The following is a 19877-nucleotide window of genomic DNA, read 5'->3' as shown; positions in this document are numbered from 1 at the left end:
TTTCTTCTCTGAATTTGGCATCTCCATGTTTTCAAACTACACAGTTTGAAATTGTGCTGGTTTTGTAAAAAATTTTTTGTCTTATTTTTGCAAAGATTTCAATACTACATACATACACACACACACACACACACACACACACACATCAGTGTAATAAGGCTTAAAATTGACATAGAGCAAAAAATGGTGTCCTGTTTTTCATTCACATTTTTTCAGGTTTATTTTGTGTGACTCTCTCTCTCTCTCTCTCTCTCTCTCTCTCTCTCTCTCTCTCACACACACACACACACACACACACTGTGTGTCTGTCTGTCTGTCTGTCTACACGCACATCTGTGCATATACATGCAGGGGGTGGGGCATGAGTGTCTGGGTACATATGAGGATGTGCTTGTGCTACAGGCCACCTGCAGAGGTCAGAGGACATCTCCCAATGTCCTGCCCAGCCTTATACCTTGTTTGAGACAGAGTCTCATCACTCCGTCATATGCCAGGCCAGCGAGCCTGTAAGCTTCCAAGGATTCAACTGTCTTCCCTTTGTCCATAAGAGCACTAGGATTACAACACTATACCATCTGGCTTTCATGTGGGGTCTGGGGATCTGAACTCAAGTCCTCATGCTTAAATGACAAGTTCTTTACCCACTGAAACACCTCCCCAGTCACTCATTTGTCAGTCTTAGGAGTGTGGCAAGCCTATCTATTTAACATGATCAGTGCTTGCCGACTGTTGTGTCATTGATTTAATTACACTGTAAGTTTGAGCCATTAGTGTGGGTGTGTGTGGAAAAGGTAGATTTGGTTGGTAAATGCATGTGACCAAAGCTAAATGTAGTGTTAGCTAAAGTTAGGAAGCTGGGAGGCTGTACAAAATAGCACTCCCACGTCCCTGGAAGGCACAGTTTCACAATTCTGGGCAAAAGGGCACCCCTTCCTGTTTACTTTTCGATGATTAGATTGTTCGTTCATTTGTTAACACAGTGAATTCTTCTGAGTCATGAACATGTACCCTGAATAAGGTGACATGGAGGAGACACACAGAAAGCCTGAGCCCTGCAGTGCAGGTGCCCAGGCTCAGTGGAATTACCATCAGATAAGGCCCTGGCTCTTGGAAGATAAGGTCCTCCACTTGGAAGAGCCTTGGAGTCAGGATCTGCTAACAGTGGGCATCCTACACTGGTGTCCTGACTGCCAGCTAGACCCACCTGTCCCCATGGGAACAAAAGCCTTGGATGGGAACTTGAATCCAGACTCTCTGGAGCTCTCCTTTTCCTTTGTAAAGAATGTCAAAGGTATTTTAATCAGAGCGATCAGGAGTAGAAAAGAAGGATCTATAACAGCTTCGTGTACACAAACCTCATCCTAAAATCAACCTGGAAATGTCAGTGATCCTAATCACATTTAAAAAGTCAAAGTCAAAATCTGCCTCACTTCTACTGGTGTATGCCAATGACTCAATGTAATGGGTGGGAACTGTGTTCAAAACTGGAACCAAGCAGGCCATTAATTCATCCATTCGTTCATTGGCTTACTGGTCCTTTCACATACTCATTTACATACTTGGTGGATGTTTACCCAGTAAAGTCTTGTTTTATGTCCCGACCGGCGGGGACCTAGTAATTCAGGGTGTCGAGGAGAACCCAAGCCTGAAAGAGAGAACAACGGGCAGGAGAGAGAAGTGAGGCCAAGCAAACCAAGCAAACGGGGGTTCTGTGTCAAGGCCTCTCTAATGAAACATAAAACACCTGGTTATGAACCCTCAGTGAGAGGAAGTAGGGAGGGGCTGAGGGGGATACTAGAAGCACAGAAAGAGAAAAGGTCATCCCGGGTAGAAGTTGACTCGGCTTGAGGCATCTGCAGTTTTCCTGGAATGCTAGTTCCGCCCAGACCATACCAGGTGTTTGGCCAGGTAAAGAACCGGTTGATCAGCCTTGTGTAAAGAAGGGGGGGTTCAGCTGTAAACCACAAGGTCAGTGAACTTTCAAGGTGAGGGCTGTTGAAACTCAGGGTTTTCTAGGGTTTGGTCTCTGACAGTTTTAGGTATTCTGCGTAGTGTGAAGATTCACTGTAACCTCTGGCCTAACAAGCCTTTAGGAGATACTTCAAGCGTTTAAAAACAGCAGATAAAAAATGTTGTCAGTTACCCAAGAGATTAAAGTGGGGTAGCCCAGAGATCTGGCTAGAGGGGATGGCTTCATGGGGAGCAAGGCTTGGAGGAAGCACAGGAAGTCAGCACATGGAAATAACTGGGTGTGAGAATGAGGATTGGCGATTAACATAATTTTTTCCAGAGGAAGAAACATGCAAGGTGTGGGTGTGAAAAGTGAGCAGTTCCACTGGGCGGGGCAGAGTGCAGAGTAAACAGACATGGAGCTGTAGGACTGCCCAGTTAGGGAGAGTTGGGTAATACACTCTACTAGTTTGCTGTGACAAACCCAGGACCAAAAGCATCTTGGAGGGAAAAGGATTTATTACATCTTACAGGTTGGAGTCCACCATCAAGAGAAGTCAGGGCAGACACTGAAGCAGAGACCACAAAGGAACATTGCTTACCAGCTTGCTTTCTATGGCCCACTCAGCTTGATTTCTTAGACCATCCTTAGGTCCATTTCTTAGGACCATCTGCCAAGCCAGCCATGGCACTGCCACAGTGAGCTGGATTCTCTACATCAGCCATCAATCAAGTCAAAGCAAAACAACACAAAGAACAGTAAAACCAACCAACCAACCAACCAACCAACCAACCAAACTACCCCGCCCGAAGAAAGCCTTACAGGCTAACCTGATGGAACCAGTCCCTTGGTTGAGATTCCCTCATGCCCAGTGGCTTTATTTTGTGTCAAGTTGACAAAAAAAATAATAATAATAACCAGCACACATAACTAACAGAAGTCACCAAACAATTTATCATCCATATAAGAGCACATTACAGAATGAAAGGGAATGGAAAAATCATTGAAATTATATTATTTTTGAAATATTTACTGATATATATATGATATGTAATACTATATAATATCTTTAGTATATAGGGAAATCTTGTTTTAAGTTCTATTAAAAATTACTATCAGAAAATACTGAAAGGTATTCATATAGATAGATAGATAGATAGATAGCCAAGGAGACTGATGCAAGCAAAAATCAATCACTTTTTATGTTGATCATGTGAATATTTACAAACAAGATAGTACAATCATTCTTGGTGAATACTCACATATTTGAGTCAGGCTCTTGAACTGATCTGCCTTTAATCTTAATTTAGAGAGTAGGCAATATAGGTACTTTTATTTACTACTTTTTAATTTCAAAAGTAATTTCTTTTTATTGCTGTGTATGTGGGCATGTCTGATTGTATGTGCAATAGGTACTTGCAAGTGACTACAGAGACTAGAAAAGGGCAACAGGTCGCCTGGGACTGGAGTTTGGCAGCTGTGAGCTTCCTGATGTGAGTGCTGTCTCTCCAGCCCTAGAATTATTTTTAAAGTTATTATATTGTGAATAGCACAGAAATATAACCTCATGATTAAAAAATAACCTGTTTTTTCTTCACTAGATTTGTGCTTTAGTTTCTGTTAGTTAGTGATATCACTATGAAGTTAATAATGCACGGCAAATGTTCACTAACACGTTGTGCAGGCTGTAAGTTCACAGTTCTCATAAAATATAAACGACAGTACCTGTATGCTGGTACTCACCTTTATTTCCAGCATTCAGTAACAGAAGCAGGCAGATCTCTGTGTATTTGATGCCAGTCTGGTCTACATAGCAAGTTCTAGGCCAACCAGAACTACACAGTGAGACCCAATCTCCCTCCTTCTCCCCCCCCCTTCTCTCCCTTCCCTTCTCTCCCTCTCCATTGCTGCTATAATGAGTTATGGGGTACTTCCTGGACCCACCTTCAGGGTGTGTCCTGATTTCCCTGGCTGTTGACAGTGTTACACAGCTCACAGTAGGACTCCACCTCCGGAAAGCTGCCATTTCCAAGGTAGGCTCCCTCCCTGTGGATGACGAAAATATAAAGCCTCATTTCAGTGCAACCCTGCAATGTTCGCCCCAGCTCCGGGACTGCCATGGACTCAGAGGAAGCTTGGCTGCACCAATATCAAGGTTTTGTTTCTCTCTATGCCCAATCCATCCTCCCTTGAGCTCTCAAGAACAGATTGTTCTTAAGAACTTTCTCTGAAAAAAGCCTGCCGGAAAAATATCAATTCAGAGTCGGTTTCTTAGAAATCCCATCTAAGACAGCTGCTGTTTATCTCCACATCTTTAAAAAACGAAACAAAACACCTTGACCAAGGCCTAGGGAGATGGTTCAGTGGATAGAGTGCTTGCCACAGAAACCTGAGGACTTGAGTTCAGAGCTCCACAACCAAGAAGGGTCCAAGCTCAGTGCTGTAGATCTATAGCCACAGTGCTGGGAAGGCAGAGGCAGGAGAATCCCTAGGGCTAGTGGGCCAATTGGTCTCATCAACAAACTAATGAGTTCTGGGTTGTGTGAGAAACGTTGTCTCCTCCAAAATATGAGATATATAAAATATAACATGTATGTGTATATGCATACCCATATAGATACATGTGAACATGTACTCACGCACAAAAACTCCATGATCAAGGACTTATTGTGGCACACACCTAGAATTCCAGCACTAGAAAGCTGAAACTGGATGACTGTAAGTTTGAGGCAATCTGGTGTTCACAGTGAGGCTCACTTTCAAAAACAATCAAAATTAACTAATAAATAGGATTACCAAGCAATGGACTAAATGCAGTTTTCACGATTACTAGGCTGTAAGCATCTGAACTGAGCATGCCCAGATGATTACATGTTTTGGGCCATGTTCAGTGCTCGTTGCTAATCTTTCCCATTTCTTTTGAGCCCAGCTGGCCTGGCAAGTCCAGTACCAAGAGACCAGCAGAAAGAGCAGAGTTCCAGTCTCTCACCATTATTGCAGACAGCAATAATTGTCTGTCACGATTGTCCTGTCCAAGAGCAAGCTTGTTTTTATTATCAAGTGATCTGCACAGCCCTTGAAGGGCAAGCAGTGATTGTCTTTGCATGCAGACAGGATCTCCTACAAGAGGAGCATCAGTTTTTCAGATTCACGCAGGTGCTGATGGGAAGAATCCATTGATCACACCCACATCTCATGTGCATGGGAAACCACAACAGCTCTAGCTGGTCAAAGAAGAGGTCTAGTCCAAACTATCTCATCATTCCATGCCACGACTGATAAAACTATATTGAAATATGAGCCACCTGGTCAAATTTTAGAGAAGAGTCTGAGCAAACAGACATTAACTGTACACAGGGCATGTACACATTCACAGTCACCTCATGTACAGGCAACAGAAGGTTGCTAAAGCCCTGTGCTGGAGAATATCATTTCATGCTATGTAACCTTGAATGAATGCAGGTTTGCCCTTCACTGATGTCACTGGAACTAACAAAGCTAGAAGAAAAACTAGATGCACAACAAAATGCGCCAGGTGCTGTCACAGCCCAATAGCATGGTGTCGATGCATACTGTGCGGCAGGAGACTGCTGTCAACCTGACAGCAACGAGAATGAATGTCAACCAATGCACACTGCCAAAGGTCAGCAGCCAGTTTACAAGGTTTCCTTAGTAACTACACATGAACTCATCCTCTATATTAATAGAAGATGCTAGTTAATGTGAGCAGACTTGGAGGGTTGCATGTATAAAACAACCACTTCAGGCAAGTTGTGTTGAGCTTAACAGTTAAAGGTGTCTGCTTGGCTCCCATGTATTATATACATAGTTTTATTTCTTTCAAACATTAATACATTTATTTTGATCAGATCCCTGCTTCATTCTACCACTCCAGTTCTCCCAAGGCCCCCTCTACTTATAGTTCCCTCCTAGTTTCATGTGTGTGTGTGTGTGTACAATCGAGTGTGTAAAACACACTGAGATAAATTATCCTGGGGCTCCAGCCCTGAGGATATCTGACCTTCTCTCTCCTAACAACCACAACTGCCTGTAGCTTTTCCTAGGAGCGGGCTCTGTGAGTGTTCGCCATCCTTGCTGGATATCAACTAGACTGATCTTGTGCAGGTCTTTTGCAGGCAACCACAGCTGCAGGGACTCCATGAGCATAATCACCTGACACGTCCAGAAGACACTGTTCTCAGCTTCCTCCCCGACCTCTGGATCTTACAATCTTTCTACCCTCTCTCCCTAGATGATTCCTGCGCCTCGGGGCAGGAAGGTCCTACGGATATCTTGTTTAGGGATGGGCTCTCCACAATCTCTTACTCTGTGCTTGGATGGCCTGTGGTTCTCTGTGTTAACCTCCACCCACTGTGAAACGAAGCCCATCTGGGTGCAGAGTCACAGTTATGTTAGATTTAAAAGTCAACAGTTCGGAGTGCCAAGAGAAAACACAAGCGCTAACAGAGATTCCAGCCTTGCCTGAGGATTTGAGTTGGTTGTTTAAGGTCAAAGGCTTCTGTAGCAACCCTAGAAATTTCTAACCTGTGCTCTTGGGAAACAAAGAATAAAGTCATTTTCTCTGCTCTCTACTAAACCCTTATGCATGAAGCGCGCGCGCATGTGTGTGTGTGTGTGTGTGTGTGTGTGTGTGTGTGTGTGTGAAAGAGAGAGAGACATGTGTAGGAATGTATATGGACGTGTTCATATGCTTGAGTACGAGTGAAGGCCAGAGGTGGACATCAAGTGTCCTCCTCAGCCACTTTCCACAGTTTTTTGAGGCAGGGTCTCTCACTGGACCTGAGTTTATTGATTCTGCTTGGGTTATTGATTCAGCTGAGGAGTGAGCCCCAGAGATCTGCCCGCCTCCATTTCCTCAGCACTGAAGTTGCAGACTCCCGCCACCACGCCTGGCATTTGGTCTTCACACTTGCCCAGAAAACACTTTGCTGACTGAGACTTTTCCTCAGCCCATCAGCTAAATCTTTGAACTTAATGCTTAACTCAGATTTCTGTGTTTATGCCAAAAGGTTACACACTTAAATTTTTTCATATATGTGTGTGGGTGCACAAACTCACTAGAGGTCAAGGGAAACTAGAAGTTGACTCCCGGGGCTGGAGAGGTGGCTCAGTGGCTAAGAGCACTGAATGTTATTCCAGAGGTCCTGAGTTCAATTCCCAGCAACCATATGGTGGCTCACAACCATTTGTAATGGGATCTGATGCTCTCTTCTGATGTGTCTGAAGACAGCGACAGTGTATTCACATATAGAAAATAAATAAAAATCTTTAAAAAAAAATTGGCCCGGCGGTGGTGGCATACCCCTTTAATACCAGCACTTGGGAGGCAGAGGCAGGCGGATTTCTGAGTTCCAGGCCAGCCTGGTCTACAGAGTGAGTTCCAGGACAGCCAGGACTACACAGAGAAACCCTGTCTCTAAGAAACCCCCCAAAAAAGTTGGCACCCTCCCTCCTCATTCCTCCCTCTTTCTTCCCTCTTCCCTCCTCCTTCCTCCCTCCTTCCTCCCTTCTCCCTCCTCCTTCTTCCCTCCTCCTTCCTCTTTCCTCCCTCCTCCCTCCTCTTTCCTCCCTCTTCCCTCCTCCCTCCTCTTTCCTCCCTCCTCCCTCCTCTTTCCTCCCTCTTCCCTCCTCTTTCCTCCCTCCTCCCTCCTCCTTCCTCCTTCCTTAGGGGCGAGCACCTTTCCCCACTGAGCCATCTTTCTGGCCCCAACATTTCTCACTTTTAGAGTAACCATAAGTACTACAGAACAGCGCCAGGGGTCAGACACCTGGAATTCGATACTATTAATTTTATATTTGGAAGAATCAGGAATAGTTCCAAGAAATATCCAAGGTAAACACAGGTGAGTGGGTTTGGGCACATTCAGGGGTTTTCTATTGGTCATCAGTTGCCTCAAAAATTCCCGCTGTGTAAACGCTGTCATTTAATCAAGCCGACAAATCACCAACTGCGCCTTCCTGCTGCACCGCCTCCTCTCCCAGTGTCTAGGACTCAATAAGGCATATGGTAATGAAAACTTAAGAAGAAATTAGTTTTTAGATGAAATTATTTCATTCTGATGTTCTATTTCCAGACAATAATTGCCCTTCAGAAACGCCAGCAGGATACAAGAAGCCATAAAGGCGAGAAATGTGGACATTAACAGAAAAGCTAGCTCTGTTATGATGTCATTAAATAAAGCGCACACTCACATAACCAGGAGCCAAACAGACCATAAAACAGCTGATCTCTTCCCATGACGACCACCTGAGCCTACCTGAGGACTGAGGCTGTGTTTACCACTTAGATATGTTCTATAAATGGACTGAAGATAGCATAAACTCCAAGTACAACAGTACAAAATAATCGTCAGATGAAACCCAAGGTGCAAGGAAATGAGAGCATGACTGTCCCCAAGCCTTTCTGAACACAGTGGGTCTGTAGGATACACTGCAACTTCGGAAATGGACAAGGAACGGACATATTTAATAACGATAGGATACGCTTTGGAGAAAAACGTAAATTTTGCATCCTAACACCCGAGAAAGTGCCTTATCATAAGATCTGAAGCACAGGATTTTACAAGATTAAAAGACATATCCTGAGCCGGGCCTGGTAATAAAGGCTTGAGCTGTGGTTTGAATAGGAACAGTCCTCACAGTCTCACATGTTTGGATGTTTGTTTCTCAGTTGGTAGCGAGTTGAGGAAATATTAGGAGTTGTGACCCTGTGGGAGAGAAGAGGATGTGCCACTGAGGGAGGGCGTGCTCTGAGCTTTCAAAAGCCTATGCCGGGTACACACTGTAGTGTTCTCTCTCTCTCTCTCTCTCTCTCTCTCTCTCTCTCTCTCTCTCTCTCTCTCTCTCTCTCTCCCCCCGTCTTTCTGCCTCGTGGTTGCTGTGCATTAGATATACTCTCTCAGGCACTGTTCCAGCACCTCTGCTGCCTGCCTGCTGCCCTGTCCCCCACCATGGCCATTATGAGCTCAGCCTCTGAAACTAATCCGTTCCCAATTAAATGCTTCCTTTGCCGAGTTGCCTTGGTCATGGAGCCTCTTCACAGCAACAGAGCAGAAAGTATGCCCACACACAATCCCAGGAACTCTGAAAGCTTAGGCATATGAATCGAAGCTGAAGGCCAGCCTGACTACAGTGAGCACAGGGCAAACCTGAGTGGCCTAGTGAGACCCACTCTTGAGCAGCAGACACAGGGCTGGGCACACAGTTCAGGGCTAGAGTGTCTGCCCAGTGTGATAGTGTTGCCTAGTGATCAATCCCTAGTACTGAAAAAAAAAAAAAACTAGCCATTATCCAATTGAAAATTCTTTTTAAATTCAAAACTGGATAATTAAGTATTTTGGAAGTTCGAAGTATTAGATAACATTTCCTAATGTCCATCCTCAGTTTCAGAGTGAAATTCCTTGGTGCTTACATTTTAAAGAAAAATTAGACAGGAATTGTTACAAAAGCACCATTTCAGTCTAGTAATAATTAGTATCAATTGGTATCTCTATAGACCTAATTTTGGAGGATGCTCCTTTGCTACTGTAGGGGACAGAAGGTGGACCTCACACACAGCAAGCGCCCTTTCACCAAGCTGCACTCGGATGAACCAGCGTGTGGTGTGTGAGCATATGCACCAAGTGTGCTTAATCAATGTGAGAAGCTGTCTGGACTTACCAATCTTTTACTATATTTTAGCTCTATTTCTATGTGTGTGGGTGTTTTGCCTGAAAGTGTATATGTTCACCACATGCGTGCCTGCTGCGGCCAGAAGAATGTACCAGCCTCCCTGAAACTGAACAAGCACATGGGGTGCCAGGAGTCAAACCCAGGTCCTCAGTAAGAGCAGCAAGTCCCCTTACCCCTGGGGCGTCTCTCGAGCTCCTCCAGTCTTTTCCTTTCAATGGCAATTATTTGTCAAAAAAAAAAAAAAAACAAACCCCAAAACAAAAAACCCCAATAGATTTTACAGTCTTTTGGTTAATTATACACTGTGCACAATGATGAATTATGAATGAAAACGACCTAGAAGAAAAATTTAAGCTTTTAGAGGTTGAGGATTATAGAAAACAATTCAATTGATGTTTCCATTTCTGTCTCTGAGAAATATGAACGTCTGACAAAAAGATTTCAAGGTTAAAATAGTTTACGTATGACAGAAAGTCTATGAAGGAAGCACAAATTCAAAGGGAAGGAGTCTCTGAACGCCTGTCCTGCAGGTGGCCAGTGTTTGAGGGCCTGAATCTAGCCTGGGAAGATCAGTGGGGGAGGGGAGCGCTGGTTTCTGAAATGAAGATTGACTACACCAGGCGAGCAAACCCCAGACGGCCACACTGACCATGGGTTTCCCTATGAAAGAAGGCCTATCATGGGCTGGACTTGTGTGTAACTCATTCTACTGGCGTGGGACCACCATCATGGTAACAGTGAAGGAAGCAGACAGACTGGCTCATTGCACACAGTGCCATCTCCTTCTCTTTGGAGAACAAAGTTCCTTTTAGTTCTGACAGCACTGCAGAATCCACCCACTTCTGTAGGGTAGGCCAGCTTCAAATCACCGGGTTATAATCAGCCATTGCAACAGGGTCTGATCCCACAGGGCAGTGTGGATGAGCCTATTCCTGTGAATTAGGACTGAATTAGAGAAGGTATTATAGCCAGGAGCCAGAAGCCACCCCCACTGGAGTTCACCGCCAACTAGGGGCTTTAGCAACAGAGGACGGACTGACAGTGGGGAAGGTATCAGGTGTGGCACCAATGGGACAGTCTAGATATAACCCAGTGTTCCCTTCTCTCCAGTGTATGTAAGAGACTGCTCTTAGAATCTGCCTGTAATGGTTCCTCAAGGTGCTTTAACCTGAACATAGAAGCCATGCTATGATGTGGGGGACTATGGAAGCCATGACCAGGGTACTTCAACTCTTGGATGCTCCTGCTAGTAGATGATGACTTTGGGCATGCCACTCAGCCTCAGTTTTCTAATATGAAGAATGGGGATAAGAAGAATCATGGCCGTTGTGACAGTATTCACATCCTGCAAAAGCTCAAGCCAGACAAAATCCCAGGATAGAAGATGGAGGTGGGCATGAGGTCCCACCCATCCTGAGGAAGGATCAGTAATTGGTAGCTACTGGGAGGAGAAGGTGTGGCCCCAATTGGATTGATCGCACTGCAATATATGGGCAGCACAAACTAGACTTGATAGGTTGGGTGTGTAGGGAAGTGGGATAGATAGATCTAGGGGGAATTGTGGGAGGGGTGCGTATGTTCAAAATACAGCATACAAAATTCTCGATTAATAAGTGTCTTAAAGAAGGCGTAGCATGACTAAGTTATAAAGATGTAGCTATACTACAAACTGTGAGGAGGCCAGCAGGCAGAGCTCTGAAACACATAGACACTGACAGCACCAGCCACATCCATCAGATAATTCCAAATACTTCTTAGTCCCGTACGATTTTTGCTTTGGAGAACAAATATTTGCAAGTACAAGTCATCAGTGATGGGTTATTTCTCCACTGCCTGGGAAATGAACCAATTTAAACCAGATTGATTAGCTTATATTAAAGGCAGGTTTATTGGGAAGCTGCTCTCAGGTGGGCGAGTTTACTGGCCCCAAGGATCGAGGTCACGGAAGTCACTGTGGGGAAGAGGGGAGGGGAGGGAGAAAAAGAGGGGGGAGGAGGAGGAGGAAGAGAATGAAAAGAAGAGGAGGAAGAAGAGGAGAGTGAAGAGAAGGAGGAAGAGGAGGAAGAGGAGGAGAAGGAAGAGGAAGAAGAGGGGAGAAGAGGAGGAGAGAGAGAACCTGAAAGCAAAATATCTGGATTATATAGGGAAGAGACTCTGGGGGAGGGGCAGCCCAGTCCCTGGGCTGGAAAGTTCAATGTTGGGGGCAGGGTGTGCCAGGTAGGACTGAGGGATGCTGGGAGAACCTGTAGGCCTGGTCTGCTGTGGTATGCAAAATATGCACCTCCGTGCCTTGTCCCAGGGTTCCAAACCAAACAGTCAGCAGCAACCATCTAAAAATAACCTGATAGAATATTTATTGGCTTTTTTAAAGTCACAAAGCTGTGAGGGACAGGATGGGGCTGACCTAAGCCTCTGACTTTCTCACTATGCCACTCTTCCCACTCAGTTTCTAGGGTGAGGCCATTTTTGTTTTGGTGACTGCTTCTAATCATGCCCATTATGATGGAATTTGCTTTTTAGCTAAGAGATCCAAACTGTGAAGTCTCAAATGGGAAGAGAAATTCCTATTAGAACACAGAAGGCTTGGTGTCAGGCTATGGAGGATGACAAAGCCACTGACTGCCCCAGGGAAGGGCTGGGAAGGGCCCACAGCAGCCTAGACTCACGCTGCCTACAGGAGCATAGGTCTGAGTCTCCCGCAGGGTCAACGCAAGAGCTTAACCTTTCAAGACAGATAAATTGAGTTCTTTGGAATGTCCCTGTTTAGTGGATTCGTGGATTCGTCGGGGTCTTCCAGACGAGCCCCTTGCTAAGTGAAACTTGGTCTGCTTTGCATCAATTTTACACAGTCTCAAGATAATCTCTGGCTGGGTCTCCACAAGGCCAAAGGCAGCAGTAGGAAGTTCAGTGCATCAGCTCTTACTCTGTAAGAGAGAATTGCTTGTCTTGCTCTTAGCAACATTACTTATCATAAAAGAGTTTGGAAACTAGACCTCCAAAAGTCAAGAAATGTTTAAGTAAGTTCTGATCCATTTATAGGAGGGACTAGTGCACTGTTAATAGCTACGATTGCTTTCTTAGAATCCAAGCATCTCAGCCAGGCATGGTATGCATCCCTGTAATTCTAGCACTCCAGAAGCTGATACAAGAGGGTCACAAGTTCAAGGCTAGCCTGTACTTTGTAGTAAGGCCAGTCTCAAACCGGTAAAATGGCATTCAAAAGGCTAGGGATGAACGTCACATAGCAGTCAGGAGGAGGGCAAAAAAAAAAGAAAAGAAAAGAAAAAAAAAAGAAGGAAGAATCAAATCATCTCCAACCGGCTAATTCTTTAAAATAAACTAACAGCACATAATTGTCACTGTGCTGACAGAACCTCAGCGAGGCCTGCTAGGGGACCTTTTATAGTGTTTCTGTTTACTGGACACCATGACATGCAGCCCATCTTGTGTTCTGCTAACCATGACTGCTACAAATAACTTCTTTTCTGGTGGAATTTATGAGAATGGGGGTGTAATTAATCCTAGAAGTGAATTTGAATTCTTTTTGATACTGAAAGATATGAAATTCTTGACAAAATGAAAGATGGCATGTCTGTTAAATGTGTATGACCTGATTAATTATTTGAAATAACTGTTTCTACTCAGTGAAAACCTTTCCTGGAATAATGATTTTTCAGTGTCCAATCCTGACACTGGAACAGCAGCACATGTGCTTCAGAGAACATGAACAAGAGGCCTGTAGTGATGCCTCACTAAGAATGAGGGGAAGCTGCGATGCACAAACATTTCTTGTGGAGATGTAAATGGGATAGTCACTTTGGAAATAGTTTGCCAGTTCCCCAAAACATTAAATACAGACCCACAATGTAACCCATTTGCTACCTAAAAAGTAGATATAATATCTATTTTATAAATACTTATAAATAAAAACATAGATTCAGATGTAAAGTTGTACATAGATATTAAGAGGTGCAGAAATATTCATATTAGCCCCTCAAAAATGAAACAACTCAAATGCCCAACTACAGAATGGACTAGCAAACACTTATAAATAAAAACATAGATTCAGATGTGAAGTTGTACATAGATATTAAGAGGTGCAGAAATATTCATATTATTTGAAGGAGTATTAAGGATGATGAAGTAGTCAATGAAGGAGTCAGTGAACACGGACATGGTATAGAATAGAGTTTATTCAGAATAGGGGATGGGAGTTAGTGGTAGAGAGAGAGAGAGAGAGGTAGAGAGAGAGAGTGGAGGCCGGCCATGACCACGTGGAGGGGGGGGAAGAGCCCCAGGGGCAGAGAGGTGAGAGTAAGTGGGAGAGCAGTGAGCAAAAAGAGGGAGAGGAGGAGCAAGTAGCCCCTCTTATAGTGGGCCAGATCTCTGGGGCGGGGCATACCTGGCTATTGCCAGGTAGGTGTGGGGTGGAGCTTACACAAAACCCCAACATTATTCATAATATTCATTCCTCAAAAAGGAAACAACTCAAATGTCCAACTACAGAATGGACAAGCAAACAGGTATATATCTGTATAATGAAATACTATTTGGCTGTGAAAACGTGGCATGTCAATACATGCTTCCAGGTGGATAAGATCTGAAAACACTATGTTAAAAAAAAGCTCTCCCCCACCCACCGTCCCATATCGTGTATAGTGTGATTCCATTTGTATGAAAGAGACAAAATTAGTGGTTGTGTAGGCTGAGCATTTGGGGAAATGAAAATTTCCCTTTGGCAGTGATGCAAATGCTCTAAACTCGATGGTGGTAATGGCTATACCAGTCTGACTATTGGAAAATATCAAGTTACACTCTATATGGGCAAAATGTATGGTGTAAGAATTTTATCTCAATAAAACTGTTAAAAAAGAAGAAGAAGAAGAAGCTTGGAGATGAGTGGGCTCTTTTATTAAACCCAGGGTCACACACAGTGGCAAGTGGAGGGCTTGCTTCTCTGGGTTTGGGAGGATTGGGGTCCCTGAAAGTCAAATTATCAAATGCAGAAAATGTGAAGCCATCAGCAAACATGGTGTCCAAAACTGAGAAGAGCGATGCACCGTGTTATGAGGCAGATGCGATTAAGCCAGTGAACCGTGACCGACAACGTTCGAAAGACCCACAATGTTCGAGTTGGACCTATGAAGAAAAGATCATTTGAACCATCACAAAGCCGGTGGAAACCGTAATCTGCAGGGAATTTAGCTCTGCCAGTCTTCAAGTGCCTCGACCAATTGATCCTAATCTGCTTATCAGACACAAGGGGATCTTGACATATCTTTCTCTTTAGACAGGAAGACATTCCCACATAATAATCACATCCTTATAGAAATTGAAAACGTATGTTCAAGCCATGGTGGTCTCGCAAAAAACTAAATCCATATAGTGTTTCCTGACTCACTGTCACCATTCATTTTGTCCCATGGGATAATCAGAGTTCACCAGCCCGCACAATGACCATAGCTTTTTCATAAAAGGATATTTTATAAAATATTGAAATGTAGCCCATTTCTACCTGATAAATGACTGGACCTGTGCACTTTGACCTCTCATTGGCCTTTGTTGCTTGTGACCTTGCTTAAATGATTAATATCCTTTTAACAACCGCAAGCCTTGGAAGGCAGCATGTACTCAGTGTGTGCAGAGGCCGGGTGAAGTTGTTCAAACTCAAACCTACTAATAATATACAGTGGTAATCTGATTAGTTTGGGTTTTGATACTTTTCTATAAGACAGGAGCTTGTAGGTTGTGAATTTTTGAGATCTATCACATTTATTTATTCATCCATTCATCCATTTACTTATTTATTTATTTAATATTGGGACAGAGTCTAACTATGTAGCCCTGGCTCACATAGAACTCACTATGTGGACAAGACTGGCCAAGAACCCAAAGATCTGCCTGCCTCTCCCTCCCAAGTGCCAGGATTAAAGATGTACACTACTATCCCCAGATCAGATACCCCATATTTCTTTTTATTTGCTTGTTTGGGTTCTTTTGGTTTTGTTTTGTTTTTTGCTTTGCTTTTTTTTTTGTTTGTTTGTTTTGGGGTGTTTTGTTTTGTTTTGTTTTGTTTGAGATGGGATTTCTCTGTGTAGTACTGGCTGTCCTGGAACTCCCTTTGTAGACCAGGCTAGCCTCAAGGTAAAAATGTCACCACTGCCTGGTCATTTTTATTTTTTTTAAAGTTATAAGGGGGCTTTTAGTTTAGGAAGTATTGTCTGATTTTATATTTTCTTTTGTTTTGTTTTGTGTAGTGTTGTTTTTTTTTAAACTAGAGTGGAACTACATAGTATAAACAAACCTCAGACTTGTAATAATCCTTCTGCCTCGAGCTTTTAGCATGCTGGGATTACAGGCACACACCACCCATGCTTACCTAGCTTTTTTTTTTTTAAGTATTATTATTTCTGTAAGAGATCATGCATGGTGTGTTGACACAACCCTGCCATTCTTAACTTCAAAGTGATGGCTAATTATGATTTCTCTATCACACAAGTATTGTTTCAGTCAGCATTCTGGGCGTCATCAGCCATCAAGAAAATCTCCTCAGGAACTGGGTGGAAGACAGACAGATCTTTCTTAACTAACACCACTCTGGAAATGGTGAAATATACCAATGTTTTTCTTATTGGCTTATACTTTGGCTTAAAGCAAAAGTCAGAAGGAAAAATAAAAGCAAGAAGTGTGTGAGTAGGGGGTAGGGTGGGGGCAGGAGACTGAACCATTTTCTTGGCTTACAAAATGTTTTATGAGTCCAGTGTTCCCTGAAAAGGTTCATGGAAAATAAATTGAGATCCTTTAGCAATTTGCTTGGTATCCATCATTACTCCTAGCCAGTAAAAGGATATTTGCAATTCTGAAAACAAATGTGTTTGATAGAATGCATTTTCTTATGACTTTAGTAAGAAAGGTCCTTCATTTTAGAGACAAACAGGGTGAGGAGGGGAAGGGGCCTGGGAGTTGGGAGCATAGCTTTGTTTCAAAGTCTTCATTTGCCACGGGATCAATGGGTTATTACATCAACCCTGCAACAAGGCATTTCCTACCTCTTCTAAGCCCCACATCATTCTATAGAGAGGGTTTTATTTTTCCAGCAATTTACATAAAATATTATTAGAGAAAGGGTTTTCTTTTCTTAATGGCTCTAAGGTTAAAGTTGAAAATACCAACTTGATGCAGGGCCAAGATGCGGCCATATTGAATGTCACTTCCATGTTTTCCAGTAAATCATTTCATTATCCAAAATCATAATCTTCGGTGGCTTTACCAAGAACTGCTTTGCTCCACTTAAAGGAAGTCTGATTTAATTTGCTATCTTCATCTACATTCTCGTTTTCTTTTTATAGATTTTTTTTTTTAAAAAAAAGCAAGTTATCAGTAGGATCTTCCTTCACTCAAACATAAGTGAAAGTTTTATCTATCTGGAGATATCACTAAAATAATTTATTGCTAGGGAAACAAAACCTTTTGTCTGAAAGTATATTTCTTCCCGACAGCTGTGGTATTTCAGAGAAATCACCACAGCCGTGATGGCCTGGACTGCAATCAACCGTTCTTAATAGGAAACTTTACAGACTTTTAATAAGAGATCCTCCAATAATTTATGGGCCGAGGTTTTGAAGTGAAGAGGCATTGTTTGGCAATATGTTCCTCCTCTAATCTCAGGAAATTTAAATAAAAGCGCACTCATTTCCTCTGAACTCAGCAGTTCTTCTGGTTAAAAAAAAAAAAAAAAGATTAAGAAAAACACCTGCTACACCAGTCTGAAAATATGGTTTCCATACTTTAAGCAAAATCATGCTAAAATGCCAAGACAGACAAACAAACAAATACCTCGATGCTAACGTTTTTTGTGCAGACTTCCTGCTCTCTGCTAAAAAGCTGGGGAGATGGCTCAGTCTCTAAAGCCCTTGACGCACAAGCTTAAGGATCTGAGTTTGGATCCTTGGCACCTGTGTAAAACGCTGGGCATAGTGGTGTGTGTTTGTAATCTTGGTTCTGGGAAGACGGAGTCGGGAGAGTCCCTGGGGGTTGGTGACTAGCCAACTTGTGTAAGCTCCGGGCTGCACCATGAGAGACCCTGTCTCAGAAGACAAGGTAGAGATTAACTGAGGAAGACATCTGACCTGACGTTAACCTCTGACCTCCAAATGTATGTACACCACACACGCACACACCAAAAAAAGAGAAGTCTTTTAAAGAATCCATAGGGTGATACTGCTTTAAAATGATCAGAAAAGTGTTCCCTTATTTACAAAATATACAGACTAATCCCTGAGAGTCCCCCATCTCAGTCCACTGGGTTGGATATAAACATCTTCAACTCCTGCCCCATTGTTCTCTTGGTATTAATTTGATGCTTCACTCTTCTCGTTAAAGCATTCTTAATTCCATTCTTCTGGGTTTTACCACCATTGTGTGTGATGGCCTTTGTTTTGATTTTGGAACTTGAAATCCTACTTGTATCTACAATGATAGTCTCATCATCTCAGGCGACACCAGCCCCCTTCTATGTGGGGCAGCTAGCTGATGGTGTTGCTGTACACTTCTTGGGCTTTAATGACCCAATACTTGGACTCCTTGGTTGTTTCTTAGGAGGTCTGATTCAGGGACATAAATTCTGCATCCCTAAGAAGCTCCTAGTGCTACTGGCCCCACAGCCACACAGTGTAGAGCAGTGTCTTGCATGATATCAAGATTTCTTCCGACTTCAGATGTCATATCCTAGAGTTCCGATGGGGTTCTTTTAGGGCCAGTGGAGAGTCTAAAAATGCTCTAAAATCCTCATGAGAACAATTTAGATACTTTGACAAGCACACATAAATGCCCCTTCTTCAGGAAATGCAATTAGAACAGGAGAGGGGGAAGTCATCTATCCTTAACTGATTAGCAGTAAATGCACTGTTGACTTTATCTTTGTAGTGTTTCAAGAAAAGATTGTTCCGTCCATATTTATGCCAGCTCCCCACCCCCCAGCTTCCTTTCTTCCAATGTTTTGAGCCTTTTCCCGCTCCGTACACATTCTGACAGGCAGTCTCTGCACACAGATATTTTGCTTTCACTCACCAGCCATCATTCAGAAGTTTACAGGTCTGTAATGTTAGGAAGGAAAGGAGATGCCAAGTTATGCCTCTGATAGATGTCAGACCATAGCTGTGTTCTCTGAGAAAGGTAAAGAGAAATAAAGAATTTATCTTACATGTTCCTGAGATACCCAGGGTCTTAGCTGACACCTGGGAGATTTGATTCCCCAACACCTGATTTTTTTTCTACATCATCCATGCTGTGTCTGCAGCTGTAAACGATTCTTCCTAAGTCTTTGGCCAAGATATAAATGAAGATTTCCTCCAAATTTTAAAAACAATCTGTTAGTTCAGAATTCACTGTTGTGGGCAGTGTTCTGTGGATTTTCTTTTTTGGATTAAAGGTATACTAACTTAGAAAAATAGAAAACTGAAGTTTTCATTTTTTGGATATCTTTCTGTTTCCATTTTCTGCATTTTTCAAGTGAACAGATCAAGGACAATGACCTCGATTTCCTCTTTAACTTTGTAGATGAACATCCAATTTAATAAAAGACTTCAAGAACATTTGTTCATTGGGTACATGTGAGTGGAAGGAATTTTCAAGATATTACTTTTTTGTAAAATTTCCAAATCCATTTGCATAAGCCTTGGGTCAGATTGTTTGAGTCATTCAGAGATCAAAACATCCAATGCCTGACAATTCAAAGGCCTTAGCAACAACAAGCAAAACAAACAAACAAAAGGGTGAAGAGGAAGGGAGAAGAGGAGCTACAACCAAGATTTCCCTTTGAAGGAATGTTCACTCAGTGCTGTGAGGGAGAAGGGGATCTGTCGTCAGTCAAGGGATTGATGTTACAGCAGATGACAAATGTGTGACCTTAGTTCTGAAGTTGTTGCTGTCGTAAGCAATCTTAAAAGCAGTTTGAGAAAACAACTGTCTTCATTATATCGCAGAGTTTTGTACGTCAGGATTTTGACCAGACCTAAAAACCAGACCTAAAAGCTCTTCCGTGTAATATCAACGGAGACCACCTCAGGGATGAGCTCATCACTAGGACCCAAGATGGCCTTGGGGACTTGCCTCGTAACTTGGCAGGGATAGCTGTAGGCTTGGCTGGGTTTGTTGACCAGAGATTTTCCAGAGACCTCTCTAGCAACATGGCTAAAGGTCTAAACTCCTTTAGCCAACGAGATTCAGTGTCAAA

Source organism: Apodemus sylvaticus, chromosome 5 (genome assembly GCF_947179515.1).
Source record: "Apodemus sylvaticus chromosome 5, mApoSyl1.1, whole genome shotgun sequence".
NCBI lineage: Eukaryota > Metazoa > Chordata > Mammalia > Rodentia > Muridae > Apodemus > Apodemus sylvaticus.
This window is presented reverse-complemented; position numbering follows the sequence as displayed.